The sequence below is a fragment of the Aquarana catesbeiana genome, linkage group LG04 (assembly GCF_042186555.1).
Source record: "Aquarana catesbeiana isolate 2022-GZ linkage group LG04, ASM4218655v1, whole genome shotgun sequence".
Lineage (NCBI taxonomy): Eukaryota > Metazoa > Chordata > Amphibia > Anura > Ranidae > Aquarana > Aquarana catesbeiana.
Genome location: NC_133327.1, coordinates 531111554 through 531127070, shown reverse-complemented (window position 1 = coordinate 531127070; position 15517 = coordinate 531111554). Strand labels below are relative to the sequence as shown.

Here is a 15517-nt window from a genome sequence, read left to right as displayed (position 1 = left end):
AAGTTTAGGTAGATTTTTCTCTTCTGACATCTTGTTGTTTAAATTTTGTTTAAAATAAATTACTTTACTACTTAATTTGTACAATCTGGAGGAAAGAAGGGAAAGGGGAGACATGACTGAAACCTTAAATACATCAAGGGGTGAATAAGGTTCAGGAAAGCAGTTTTTCCAATATGAAACCAAAATCAAGAACACAGGGACATGACCTCAAACTAACTGGAGGGAAGTTAAAAACAAATCTTAGGAGGTATTATTTTACTGAAAGAGTAGTTGATGCTTGGAATAAACGACCAGCAGAGGTGGTGAGACAGTCAACAGTAAATGGTTTCAAACATGCTTGGGACATGCATAGATTTATAGTCAGACAACAAAGTTAATGAAAAAAAATACAAAAACAAAACAAGCCCCCAAAAAATAAACAAAAAAAAAACAAAAAACAAGAATGGAGTACTCTGTCTTTTTCTGCTGTCACTTTTCTGTTTCTATGTTTCTACTGTAAAAATACAAGTGCTGGAACTTAAATAGTTAAATTATAGTATGTTGGTTCTATTATCAGAATTGATTTAATTAGATCTCAACAGCTTCTCCATAGAAAATTTTTATTTAAGCATTACAGCAACAACATCCTCCCAAAATACTGAAGCGTTTTGGCCTTAGGCCTTCATCAAAAGCATAAAAATATGACATTAGAAACAAGTATATTTAAGGGAAGCAGCCCTTGTGAGGTATGAAGGGCAAAAATCACTTAATTAAAAAATCAAACCATTAATTGGTTACAGGTGGAGATGACCAGACCTGGGCCAAACAAACATACACAAAACCAGCGGGTTTCAACAAAGAGCATGGAATGTTAACCATTACATTCCCACTGATACAACAGTGGAAGATTTTCAATAAAAAATCATGAATTGCTATACTTAAGAGCATTATTTCAAAAACAGGCTAACATCCATCCTTTTTTCATACCCAACGGCATTCTGGTATTTAATGTGTGTATCCATCACACCTCCCGTTGGAGCAGGGTGCGATAGGTATCCCCCCCCCCCCCTCTTGTAGACCGTTTAACATGTTCTAAACCAAAGAGAAAAAGTATCAAGGTTACCTCTATGCACTGTCTTGAAATGTTTATGATACATTAGAAATATTTTTGCCATTTGGATTGACAGTGTCATTATAGTGTTCAGAGACTCTGATTCGTAGATGGCGAATGGTGCAACACACGTACTGTATCTGACAAGCACTACATTCCACTGCATAAACCACTGATTTAGAGCTGCAATTAATAAAATGTTTAAGAGTGTAGGTTTTGCCTGTGGAGAAAGAGGTGACAGCTTTGTTTTTTCTGTGTCTTCTGCATTGTCTACATGTTGCCACAAGGAAAAGATCCAGTGGTACTTAGCCATGTCCATGAGGGATGATGAGGATGAAAAAGAATAGGAGATAGGATAGATCCCAGTGTGGGAGCCTTGTACTGGAAAAAACTATATCCCTGTTGTAAAATGTCATACAATGTATTATCCGCATATAGAATGGGAAGGCACTTTTTGACAATTGCTACAATTTGATTATATTGTTTCGAGTAACAAAATGTATTTTATTTCTATTACAATTGGACTGTCTTTTCATGTCACCCGGTGGCCCCGCCCTCAGCTATATAACAGCTTTATAAGAGTCACTCATCGGGAGCCTCCCATGGAGGCGGAAAGGTTGTGACTTTTTTTGTTTTTTTTGGTCCGTCACGCAGCGTGATTTTACATCGCTGGACATTTTTATTTTTTTATTTTTTAATAAAGGCATTGTTCCTGTCTCTTGTCTTTTTTACCATTATTGACACTTTTTTTGTGAAATGGTAGGTGTACAATGTACCCCATTACCAATTCACATACAGGGGGGGCCAGGATCTGGGGGTCCCCTTGTTAAAGGGGGCTTCCAAATTCCGATAAGCCCCCTGCCCACAGACCCCCACAACCAATGGGCAAGGGATGTGGAGAAGAGGCCCTTGTCCCCATCAACATGGGGACAAGGTGCTTTTGAGTCAGACCCCAAAGCACCCTCCCCATGTTGAAGGCATGTGGCCTGGTACAGTTCAGGAAGATGTGCTCTCTCGCCCCCCCTCTTTTCCTGCGGCCTGCCAGGGTTCCCCTTAAAATCCATACCAGACCTGAAGAGTCTGGTATTGATTTTAGGGGGGACCCTTACGCCATTGGTTTTTAAATTTGGCACAGGGTTCCCCTTAATTTCCATACCATACCTAAAGGGCCTGGTATGGATTTTGGGGGGACCCCCACGCAATTTTTTTTTAATTTTTGGTTCGGGGTTCCCCTTGATATTGATACCAGACCCAAAGGACCTGGTAATGGACTGAGGGAGCACCCCATGCCGTTTTTTTCAATGAGTTTTATCTATATTCCCGAGACTTGACAATTCATTACAGCCTCGATCAGTTTTGAATAACAATTTTTCCTTTAGAAATGTCATTTTGCTGCGGTACTGTTCTAAACACGGGAAAAATATGCCACTTTACAGGCATACTATAGTTTATAGTTTAAATATAGTGAGCTATATTTCACTGTAAGCATTAAAAAATTACTACTCCCTAAAAAATGCCCATTTTAAAAAAAAATTTTGCATTGATACATGTCCCCTGGGGCAGGACCCAGGTCCCCAAACACTTTTTATGACAATAACTTGCATATAAGCCTTTAAAATGAGCACTTTTGATTTTTCATGTTAGTGTCCCATAGACTTTAACGGTGTTCTGGCGGCTTTTGAATTTGCCCCGAATTTCGCAGAACTTCTGATCAATCAAAATTTGGCCCAAATTTATGCTTGGGCCAAACCGTTCACCCATCGCTTATCAGGAATATGAAATGTTGGGGTAATATATTCTTTAATATTCTTTTTCAGCCTATAAAATCTCCTCATCTTATAGACTAGTCTAGAGATCATAGTCAAACTCTACCAGTGGTTGTCTACATAGTAAAGTTACTTCATTTGCAATCCAAAACATACTTCTGAGTACTTGTTATGAGCAACAAGTCCTTCTGTACTGATTTTTGTACAATATCTCCTCCTGGTACTACAAAGCAAAATCAGTGTGGAAAGAAAGGGGTGAGCAATGTTAGTTACAATGAATTGCATTGCAAATATAATGAATGAAAATAGTATAAAAACAACAAAATGCAAAAAACTAAAACAAGTGTAAAAAAGAAAATTGAATAAAGAAATAAAAGAAAAAAATTCAAAATAACAATACATCAAAAAGATTCAGATTTATTATAAAATGTCAATTAAATAAAAAAAAACAAAAACAGATTTAAAATGCTATATGAAATTAGGTTTAGCATGGCTAGCATAAGAAGCATCATGTGCATGCATCCCAAACACTGGTAGCATATGAAGGCAAAATGGTCATGACCAACAGATCATCAAGCTTGTAAGCAGGAAAAAAAACAGCATTCTCTATTTTGTGTGTTAGAAAAAGAAGCTCACCCACCTCATGTAATGAAGGGGATACCTCAAATTTCTACTTATCTACTTTGTTGTTGTTGGGTAACAATATAGGGAGGAAGCCATAGCAGAGTAAGTCAGATGGATAATCATGTTTATCTTTATTTTTTGTGTGAGGAGGGAAAGAAGGAAAATGTAGCGTTTTGAGGTTGAGGCTGACCTCTTAATTAACTAATGCATTGCAAGCCAAATGGCAGAGGAAGTTTACAGTGGGAGCAGAGAATTTCTTGGTTCAAATAACTTGACAGGCTGATGTTTGCTTCTTTATGGACTAACAGGCACATTGTTGCCATGGAAAAGAGAAATGACTACTGTGTAGCTGCATCATCACCAAAAGCAAAGTATTTTTGCAGGATACTGAAAAGGGGCTAAATGTAAATAATATTAACCTGTTCCCATCCCACGTATAGGCAAATGATGGCCGCAAGGTGTCTCTCTTATCCTGGGAGGCCGTCATATGACATGCTCGGCTTCCCGGCCGCTAGGGGGTGCGAGTCACCACCACGTCACTTGGGAGCTGATGTGTGTGCCTGGTGGCTGCAATAAATGTGAATGGTCCCAAAATAGTGTCTAAACTGATCTGTCCGCCGCAATATTTCAGTCCTGACAAAAACCATTACTAGTAAAAAAAAATGTAAAAAAATGCCATAAATCTATCCCCTATTTTATAGGTGCTATAACTTTTGCGCAAACCAAATCAATATACGCTTATTCTGATTTTTTAACCAAAAGTATGTACAAGAATACATATCGGCCTAAACTGGGGAAAAAATGTTTTTTAAAAAAAATTGGGATATTTATTATAGCAAAAACTTTTAAAAAATTGTTTTTTTTTTCAAAATTGTCAGTCTTTTTTTGTTTATAGCGCAAAAAATAAAAACTGCAGAGGTGATCAAATACCACCAAAAGAAAACTCTATTTGTGGGAAAAAAATTATCAAAATGCCATATGGGTACAGTGTTGTATGACCACGCAATTGTCATTCAAAGTGTGACAGCGCTGAAAGCTAAAAATTGGCCTGGGCTGGAAGGGGGTGAAAATGCCCTGTATTGAAGTGGTTAAAGCGGTTGTGAAGACTCAAGGTTTTTTACCTCCATGCATTCTATGCATGAAGGTAAAAAACCTTCTGTGTGCAGCATCCCCCCTCCCTCCCCCCCCACCGATCCAGCAATGTGCACGAGAGCAGTGGCTCTCCCGGGTCTTTTCCTCTTCATTGGCTTAGACAGCAGAAGGAGCCATTGCCTCCCAATACTGTCAGTCAAAGCCAGTGGGCCAATGAAAAGAGTGTAGGGGCAGGGCGGTGAATATGTGCAGCTTTGCATTTCTTATATTGTGCTGTATAAATATAAATTCATGCACAGTATATACCATACATGAATAAATACACTTACAAATGAAGGTGCAAGGTAAGTTGATGGGAGTTTTTCTCCTCAACAAAGCTTTAAAACCTTGTTTCAGTCAAATTATGAATTAGTACCTCACTGTGTAACTATGCTCAATCTATCTATAGCAAAATTGGCTGTGTAGGGGAGGCAGAGCAATCTTATGGCTCAGAGAGAAGAACTTTACAGAGCCAATTAATGCATTGCAGGGGATGTATGAAAATGACCTGTTTATGGGTATACTGTAGCTCTTTATTAAAATAGTGGTTCTTGGTTCCAAAGCCATATTTGTATCTTTGCCACCAATGCTTTGTGACAACACCAAAAGCTCACCAAAAGCAAAGCAATAAAATGTTTATTGATATTTTTCATTCAGAACCACTGAGCTACAACATGCTGAGCAAAAGAGCCATACACAAGATTAAAAATGTTAGATTTTACAGTTAAATGAATTCCTTTCTGCTGGGTTCTCAGAGCATCTCTCATTGTGATTGTTAATGGTTCTACATCAATAGCAACCCTGACAATTTGCTCTCCCCAAGCTGCAGGCATGTGGCCTGATATAGTTCAGGAGGGGGAGCACTCTTGCTGTCCCCCGTTTTCCAGGTTATCCAGACTGTATGCTTGTGATTTGGGGAGGTCCCACACTTTTTTGTGTGTAGGTACCGCTTTAAAGCCATACCAGACCCCTAAACTAGATAAGGGTCGGGTATAGTTGCTGATGGGGATGCTTGTGATTTGGGGAGGTCCCACACTTTTTTGTGTGTAGGTACCGCTTTAAAGCCATACCAGACCCCTAAACTAGATAAGGGTCGGGTATAGATGCTGATGGGGATCCCATGACAACTTGGTTACAAACAGAATAAAGCCAGCCAAGAAATGTAATTTAGTGGCAATATGGAATATATATTAAAAGTGCACCACTTCACATGCAGGATTAAAGCATCCCTCAAGCATGTTATTTAAAGCAATTGGGTATTTTTAATTTTGGCCATTAACCCTCTTGTCAATTAGTATTTTTTTTTATATAAATTCTAAAATTGTGTGTATTTTTTGCATTAGTGCATGCCCCCCATTACAGTTCCCAGCTCCCGATGACCTGTTATTGCTATAATCTTGAAAATTTACCTTGAAAATGGTCAAATCAAGCAAACCACACACAGGCCAATTTGCTTATCATGAATGTGAATATGTGTTCTACAAATACTAAATACTGACATTCTTCTTTAAAAAAAAAATATATATATATTGTAGATAGATGCAACTTAAAGATGATTTATGCCTAGTACAATGACATGTTTTGGATTATTTTTCCATAAACAGTATAAATAATATGTTTCAGCCACAATTACAATATTTCAGTGTTTTATAAATTATGTAAAAAGAGCATGCCTCATACATTTGCACAGTAAATGATTTTACACCTCACCTCTGTGATCAAAAACTATATAAAACCCTCTAAAACATTACCTGTTTAGCTATGGTTAAAATAAATAGGTGCTAAACCTCTAAACATCTATGCATAATTTTCTTTGGGTGTATGAGTAATAAAAACATCAAATTCATCTTTTTAGTAGAAAACTAAAGCTTACATCTAATTCATGGAAAGTTTAATTTAACATTCAGAAATGTGTTCAGGTAGAATTTTTAGATGTTTGAACACAAATAATTTATCATAGCATTGTAAATAAATCAGTGAAAATGTTGAAATGTTTAAACATTAAAGATGATGTTCTTTAGCTGTGTATGCTGAAAGAAATATAAAAAGTAGCTGTTGACCCATGTGTTTCAATAAAATTTCCAGTGTGTATGGGAAAAGCAGAGACTCAATACTATATGATTATATTATGCACAAATTTAGAGTATCCATGAACCAATTGTCATACTCACATGTTCCTCACTCCTGGGCAGAGTCTTCTACTCTGTGTGTGACTGCCAGCTTCCTTTATCTGCAGGTGTCACAGCCAATCATGAAGGGAGCACTGTCTTAAAGGTTTAGTGTGTGGCTTGCTTATTGTTTTGAGTAATGTGTCTATATGCTAGAAGCAGGACCTCCATGTTCCCTAGTGCCTTCTTGCATTGTCTCAGTGACCTCCAGTGTTCCCCAGTGCCATTCGGTTTTAAAGCCTTGTGATTAGTGTTGGTGAACTGTTCAAGCCAAGCAAAAGTTCAGCCCGAACATCGCCTGTTTTCCTGTTCAGTGAACACCCAAATTTGCCTAGCGCCCCACAGTACACGCTTCACAGTGCATTCTAGGGCCCTAATTGGATGAAGTCTTGCACCTGACTGCTGGTCAGGTGCAAGGCTTTGCCAATTGGCATTGTCAGAGCCCTGATTGGACAAAGTGATGATGACTTTCTCCAATCACGGCTCAGTGCTCATAGTCCCACCCCACACTATAAAAGGTATCTTCCCATAGAAAGATTTTGCAGTGTGTTGGAGTGGAGATAGCTAAAACAGGCTTCAATTCGCTACTAGCAAGTTAGTGGGTTCACGTATTGTGTAGAGTGTTACTGTAGTGTTTGTATAGTGTGTGAGTATAGTGTGTCACTGTAGTGTGTTAGTGTACACCTTGTTCCAAATTATTATGCAAATTCTATTTCAGTGTCACAAAGATTAAATATTTTGTTTTTCAGTTTAACTCATGGATGGCATTGTGTCTCAGGGCTCTTTTGAGCACTGAAAACAATCTCAGACAACTGTGATAATTAGATTGCCAGGTGAGCCCAATTAAAGGAAAAACTACTAAAGGAGGGTGTTCCACATTATTAAGCAGAGCACCATTTTCAAGCAATATGGGGAAGAAAAAGGAACTCTCTGCTGCTGAAAAGAGTGAAATAGTTCAATGCCTTGGACGAGGTATGAAAACATTAGATATTTCACGAAAATGTAAGTATGATCATCGCACTTTTAAGAGATTTGTGGCTGATTCAGAGCACAGACGGGTTTCGTGCAGATAAAGGCACATTGAGGAAGATTTCTGCCAGATCCATTCATCGGATCAAGAGAGCAGCTGCTAAAACACCATTACATAGCAGCAAACAGATATTTGAAGCTTCTAGTGCCTCTGGAGTCCCACGGACATCAAGGTGTAGAGTCCTCCAGAGTCTTACAACTGTGCATAAACCTTCCATTCGGCCACCACTAACCAATGCTCACAAGCAGAATTGGCTGCATTGGGCAGAAAAATACATGAAGACTAATTTACAAACAGTCCTGTTCACTGATGAGTGCTGTGCAACCCTGGATGGTCCAGATGGATGGAGTAGTGGATGGTTGGTGGAAGGCCACCCTGTTCCAACAAGACTGTGACGTCAGCAAGGCGGGGGTGGAGTCATGTTTTGGGCTGGAATCCTGGGAAGAGAGCTGGTCGGCCCCTTTAGGGTCCCAGAAGGTGTAAAGATGACCTCTGAAAAGTATGTGGAGTTCCTGATTGACCACTTCCTTCCCTGGTACAGAAGGAAGAACTGTGCTTTCCATAATAAAATCATCTTCATGCATGGCAATGCACCATCTCATGCTGCAAAGAATACCTCTGTATCAATGGCTGCTATGGGGATAAAAGGAGAGAAAGTCATGGTGTGGCCTCCATCCTCCCCTGACCTAAATCCTATTGAGAAACTTTGGAGCAACCTCAAGCAAAAGATCTATGAGGGTGGGAGGCAGTTTACATCCAAACAGCAGCTCTGGGAGGCTATTCTGTCATCTTGCAAATAAATTCAAGCAGAAACTTGTGAAGCTGCTATCAAATAAGGGGTCCTATGTTTAAATGTAACGTGACCTGTTAAAATGTTTAAAAAGTTAAAATGTTGTTCAAAGTTTGATTGAAATAGCTTTTGATTTCAGTAAATATATGCTACAAACACAAAAATGACAATTTTCAGTTCTTTACAACCTATAAAGTGTTTTGAAACTCACTGTGCATAATAATTTGGAACAGTGCATTGTATGTTTTTTATTTTGAAAAAAAAAAAAAACCTGTTATCATTAGGAGGTTTGTTCAATAAAATTTGAATTGTACTCTTAATAGTTGATAACATGAGAATTATGCTGACTATTGTTTACATCAATTATTTAGGTAAATGAGAAAAATATAATTGGCATGATAATTTGGAACAGGGTGTAGTGCAGTGTTTAACAGAACTTTACATAACATTTGACTCGGAGGATAGAGTGTAGTGTTAGTATAGTGTGTGAGTATAGTGTAGTGTGTTAGCGTAGTGCAGTGTTTAACACAGCATTACATAACATTTAGTGCTGTATATAGTGCTGTATAGCCTTTTTTTTTTGGTTACTGCGTGTTTTTTTTTTGTCTTTTTTTTGTTCCTTGCCAGCCCCCCTTTTTTAAATTGTCAGCCACAGTTTTTTTGACTGTGATGCTGGTATTCTCCCTTTTAATTTTTTTTATTTTTGTTACAGTTATTACATTTCTGTAAGCATCAGTCCTTAAGTGCCACTTTTCATTCAAAAAATTCTATTAAATTTGGGTGATAACCCCCCCACCATCATGTCTGGGAGGCCAACAAGGAGAGGCAGACATTCCCATGTCACTATGAGGGAGCCAGCAGCGTCTGTGTCTACAGGCAAAGATAGATGTGGTCCGTCCTCAGGCAGGGCACTTTTGTCTCTGTTTAATGATATTGCCCATGCTATCCAGCCACAGCATGTAGAGGAGGTGGTGGACTAGCTTACTAAACCATCCTCATCCTCCTCATCCTCTATGACCCAAGCTGACACTAGTGTGCAGTCCACCGCAGCTGCCAGAGCAGCTTATTCTGCCTCCTTGTTCACAGCTACTTCTGCCATAGTCCCAGCATCATGCATAGAGAAGTCAGCTGAATTATGTGAACACAGTGTCAGCCACTTGCTTCTTGAGGATGCACAGACATTACTTGATTCTGATGTTGGTTCTGAGGTAGAGGAAGGGAGTAACATGAGCCTGCAGAGAAGGGAGAACACTAATACACAACAAATTGACAGTCATGTTCTCCCAGCCACAGCATATTGCCAAGTTGGCTCCAGTGATGATGAAGATGGAGGTGATGATGATGATGATGAGGTCACTGATGTGATTTAGGTGCTGGATAGAGCAGAGGAGGAAAGTGAGGAAGAGAAACAACCCCAACGAGGCAGGATGTCCTCCAGAGGTAACCATCATGGAAGAGTAGAAAGCAGTCACCCTATTCCATCAGATTGTGGACCTGCTATCTCCTGGCCTACTTCCCACAGCTCAGCTCTGTGGGCCTTTTTTAGCACATGAGCAGCAGATTGCCGCAAGCAGATGAAGCATGGCAAAAACACCAGCCATTTGGGTACCACATGCTCGCAAAGGCATTCAGCCCTCCACCACTCAGCTCACTGGTAAGAGCACCTGAAAGCCACACACAAGGGACACAATTTTTCTCCACACTCCTCACCTTTCATGTCTACCCCTGCTATATCCCATGACCTCTCAGGAGCCTCCACTGACAGGGATGATGATATAGCAAAGGGTGTCACAGATCCTTGCAACTTGTCTGCCAGTAGCATGGCCAAAGTATAGCAGGCAAATTTCTCTGCCCCAGCTGCTGCAGAAAAAAAAATACACTCCCCGCAACCCACATGCCCAGCATTTAAATTCCAGCTTGTCCAAATTGCTGGCTTTACAACTCCTGTCTTTCTGTCTGGTAGATTCCATCTGGTGTCCTCCAGAGGCAGCCATAATGGAAGAGTAGAAAGCAGCCACCTTATTTCATCAGATTGTGGAGCTGCTATCTCCCGGCCCACTTCCAACAGCTCAGCTGTAAGGGCCTTTTTTAGCACAATTTGCAATCTCTGCCACAAGCAGATCAAGTGTGGCAAAAACACCAGCCATTTGGGTACCACATGCTTGCAATGGCATTTAATCTCCCACCACTCAGCCCATTGGCAAGAGCACTTGAAAGCCACACACAAGGGACACAATTCTTCTCCTCTTCACTCCTCACCTTTCATGTCTACCCCTGCTATATCTCATGACCTCTCGGGAGCCTCCACTGAATGGGATGATGGTATGGCAAAGGGTGTCACAGATCCTTGCAACACATCTGCCAGTAGCATGACCAGAGTATTCCAGGCAAATTTTTCTGCCCCAGCTGCGGCAGCAAAAAAATAAATACACTCCCTGCAACCCACAAGCCCAGCGTCTAAATTCCAGCTTGTCCAAATTGCTGGCTTTACAACTCCTGCCTCTCGGTCTAGTGGATTCTGCCCCCTTCCGTGAATTTACAGAATGTGCTGTACCAAAATTGCAGGTTCCCAGTCACTATTTCTTTGTACGTAAGGCCATTCCAGCTCTGTATCATCATGTGGAAGGCAATGTTTTGGCATCATTGGGCAAGGTACTCAGCCACAAGGTCTACGTTACTGCTGACAAATGGTACAGCAAGCATGGTCAGGGACAATGTATTTAGTTCACAGCACACTGGGTAACTCTGCTTGCAACTAGGAAGGATGCAGGACAGGGCTCAGTGCTGGAGCTTGTTTTGCCACCTACGTCTCTATACAGCATGTTGTTATGATGCAAGATCAGTCAGCTCTACCCCTTCCTCCTCCATGCCCTCCTCTGCTGGATTGTTCTATGAACCACCAGTACCCTCTAAGCCTTCAAGGGGACATTCAACGAATCAGGCTAAAAGAGGCCATGCAGTGCTTCAGCTCATCTATCTAGGAGACGAGAGCCACACTGGAGCAGAGATTTTTTCAGCTTTGAAGGGGCCCAGAGAAGGTTCATGCCATTGAACCTTGAGCCAGGAATGGTGGTGTGCGATAATGGCACTAACCTTCTGTCCGCCCTTCAACAGGGAAAGTTAACACATGTGCCATACCTGGCACATGTCCTCAATTTGGTGGTGCAGCATTTCTTAAACAGGTACCCAGGTTTGCAAGATCTTCTAAAGCAGGTGAGAAGAGTCTGGATCCATTTCAGGTGGTCAGACACAGCCAGTGTTCGGTTGTCTGAAATTCAACGTGAGTTGCACCTGCCTGTAAACCACCTGATTTGTGACATGACCACCAGGTGGAAATCAACTTTGGCAATGCTGCATTGGCTGCACATGCAGCAGAGGGCCATCAAAAAGTACCTGTGTGAGTATGGCACAAGGACAGGCTCAGGGGAGCTTGTTTTTTTTCCCTACACCAATGGCTGCTGATAAAGGAATTGGGCACTGTACTGTCACCATTTGAGGTGGCAATAAGGATGGTGAGCTGTGACCATGCATGCATCAATGACAATTCCACTTGTGTTCCTGCTGGAGCATACTCTGTGTGGCATTATGGACAGGGCACTCGAAGCAAAGCAGTGGGTGGAAGAGGAGGACTTCCTTTCCTCTCAAGGCCCGCTTTATGCAGACACCATTATTGTGATGCCACTGAACGCACAAGAGGAGCGGGAGGAGGAGGATTCTGGCAGTGTTGGAGGCATAGAAGCGGAGCAAGACATATGGCAAACCTTTAGAGATGGTTTTTAGTCCCCAGAAACCTTGAGAGTAGTATGTGACTGGAAGGTGACAGTTCGAGATACTGTAATCCTCAGGAACCCCAAGGACTCTGCTTCTCATGCCTCCGCAAACTTGCAGTGCATGGCCTCCCTTATTCTTCAAAGCCTGCGAAAGGACCCAATAATTTGTGGCATCAAGGATAAGGATCATTATTGGTTGGCAACCCTCCTTGACCACCGTTACAAGGTCAGCATGCATTTCTAAATTCAAGACCAAGCAAATCCTTTGTTCCTAGGAATTGTAAGCTGATCAAACTTTAGCCACTGTGTTTAAAAATCCACATTTGTCAAAATGAGTCAGTCCTCAATTAGCAGCAGCTATCAACCCCTGATGCTGATGTAGCTGATTAAGTGTTTTTGGGTTCTCCAATCTCTGCAAGACTGTCTTGGCTTCCCACCTTTGTGGGTGTTGATTTTATGTTGAAATAATTTTTTAGTATAGGTTTAATGGGCACATTAACACCCAAGGGACAATTTTTCCGCACCTGTTTGACAGGGGCATCAAATTTAAATTTTTTACAGCAAGGCCAATTCTTGCTTTCATCGAGAGTACCTCTAGAATGTGGGGTGAAGGCACCAACAACACCCAACCAGGAGCATCAAATAAATTTTTTTTTACAGAAAGGCCAATTCTTGCTTTCATCAAGAGTACCTATAAGGTTACTGGGTGAAGGCACCACCAACACCCAATGACCAATATTTCCGCAAATGTTTGGCGGGGGCATCAAATTTCAATTTTTTACAGCTAGGCCAATTCTTGCTTTTATCAAGAATACCTACATATTGTTACGGAGTGAAGGCACCACTAACACCCAAAGCCCAATTTTGCTGCACCTGTTACTTCTATCCAAAGTCCAGCCCTGTGATCCTTGTTTAATCCAGTCAGAAACAAATAAAAAGAGAAGGGTGCTCCGACTTAGTGCATTACCTCAATAAAGTTTATTTCAAGATAAAAACAGCAATACATATACTCACAATTTTTTTACAGCAAGGCCAATTCTTGCTTTCATCAAGAGTACCTCTATAGGGTTACGGTGTGAAGGCACCACCAACACCTAAAGCCCAATTTTTCCACAACTGTTTAACGGGGGCATCTAATTTAACTTTTTTACAGCAAGGCCAATTCTTGCTTTCATCAAGAGTACCTCTAGAAGGTTAATGGATGAAGGCGCCACCAACACCCAAAGGCCAATATTTCTGCAAATGTTTGGCGGGGGCATCACATTTAAATTTTTTACAGCTAGGCCAATTCTTGCTTTTATCAAGAGTACCTCTATAGTGTTATGGGGTGAAGGCACCACCAACACCCAAAGCCCAATTTTTCCGCACCTGTTACTTCTATTCAAAGTCCAGCTCTGTGATCCTTGTTTAATCTAGTCAGAAACAAATAAAAAGAGATAGGCACACCGACCTAGCGCATTACCTCAATAGAGTTTATCGCAAGATAAAAAGAGCAATAAATACACTCACAAATGCATATTGGTTAAATGCATATCATAACAAGTGGGTTCTAAGGTCTAATCAAGTCCATCAGTATTGCCAGAAGACCAGAAGGCATCCAAAATGGCTGGCGTATTTCAAGGGCGAATCCTCTTCATCAAAGCCAGGGTAGTGTTAACCATTGCAAGCGCAGGAGAATATTTGCTTGTTTAATCTAGTCAGAAGCCAGTCTCCATTCATCCCCATGTCTTCCTGTATGTTCTTGCCGGTATCTGCACCTCTGAACTCCCAGTCAGTTTACTCATTGTGTTTCTGTCCTATCTCTTTGGATTGGGTTACCTACAGAATTGTTAGGCACTCATTCAATTCCTGTGTTCTTCTAGCTATCAAAATTCTTCTCTATGTTCCACCAGTACCTGCTTTTCAGCACGTGTTTGATTTTCTGAGTGCATCAACCACTTGTTACTAACACCTGTGCACTCCTAGTCTGCTTCCTGCTGCAGTGATCTTATGCACCCATGCCTAAAACCTGCTCCCAGGGACCCCCTGTGATCCCATGCACCTCAACCTATTCAGATGGCCACTGTGTTTTTCATGCACTCCTGCCAGCTTGGACTGTGTTACCCACTGACCGGTCTCAGAGCTGCAATGGACCTTTTGCTGCATACTCCCAGTTCCTTGTTATCTCGTGTGAATGAGAGTGCCCTAATCTGGGTGTCACCTGCAGTTAAACCAATCCCTACCTTCAGAAGCTCTATGAAAGACAAAGTGACATCACGTGTGCAGCGGGCCAATAGCTGCGTTTGCTGGGATTGTGGCTACGGAGGCATGTAAGAAACATGGCGGAAAACAGTAGATATTCACAAGCTGAAGCTGGCAGAGTTCAAACAGGAATGCCTGGCCGGGGTTTTGGATGTGAAAGGGAATAAGAGTAAGCTGATCAGCAGACTTCAAGTTTATCTAGAGGAACATGCTGAAGAAGAGGCCAATGAAAAAGATGTTCTAGGTGATGACACAGAGGGAGTAGAGCAAAAAAGCCTTTTGGCAAACCAGGACAAATAGAAACAGTAAAGAAAGTGGTGAAGATAACAAGTGGGATGCCTCAGTCTGACAGACTTCAGAAAAGAGCTGAAAGGTTTAAAGTTTTTGCCAATTTGGAGAGCAAAAAGGCAGCTTGTGTTATACGGTTTGGTCTTCCTTCCACAGAGCAGAAAGTGCAGATGACAGGAGTAACATTCCTGGTGAATATTGATAAACTTAAAGAGAGAGTCCAAATGTCTGGTCTCAGCATTTCTCCTGTCTCAAAAAGACTGAAGATGCTGAAAAGCAGAAGAAAAGGAAGGAACATTTTGGTATAGTAACAAACTCTGCATCCATTTCTGATGATACTGCGGCAAAGAAGAAGAAAAGATCAGAGGGATTTGGCTTGGTTTAGTCATTCTTACCAATTTGTTTTTGTTTTGTGCATCGCTGCTTAGTATTGTATAATGTATTTCTTTTTCTTTGTTTCATATAATTTTGATTGTCAAAAAACAAGGCAAGAACAGTATACTATGACAGAAAAGGAAACCGATACAATCGGAACATAAAAGGTATATAATTTTCACAATAGATTATTTCAAAATCAACATCTAATCATTACGTAACGGTAATCCATCAGTACATGTAG

At 40.9% G+C, this 15517-nt stretch overlaps 1 pseudogene; it reads left to right on the top strand.

Annotated features, from left to right (window-relative positions):
• Positions 1-10180: 10180 nt before the first annotated feature.
• On the top strand, positions 10181-15283 carry LOC141141277 (SAP domain-containing ribonucleoprotein pseudogene; annotated as a pseudogene).
• Positions 15284-15517: the final 234 nt, after the last annotated feature.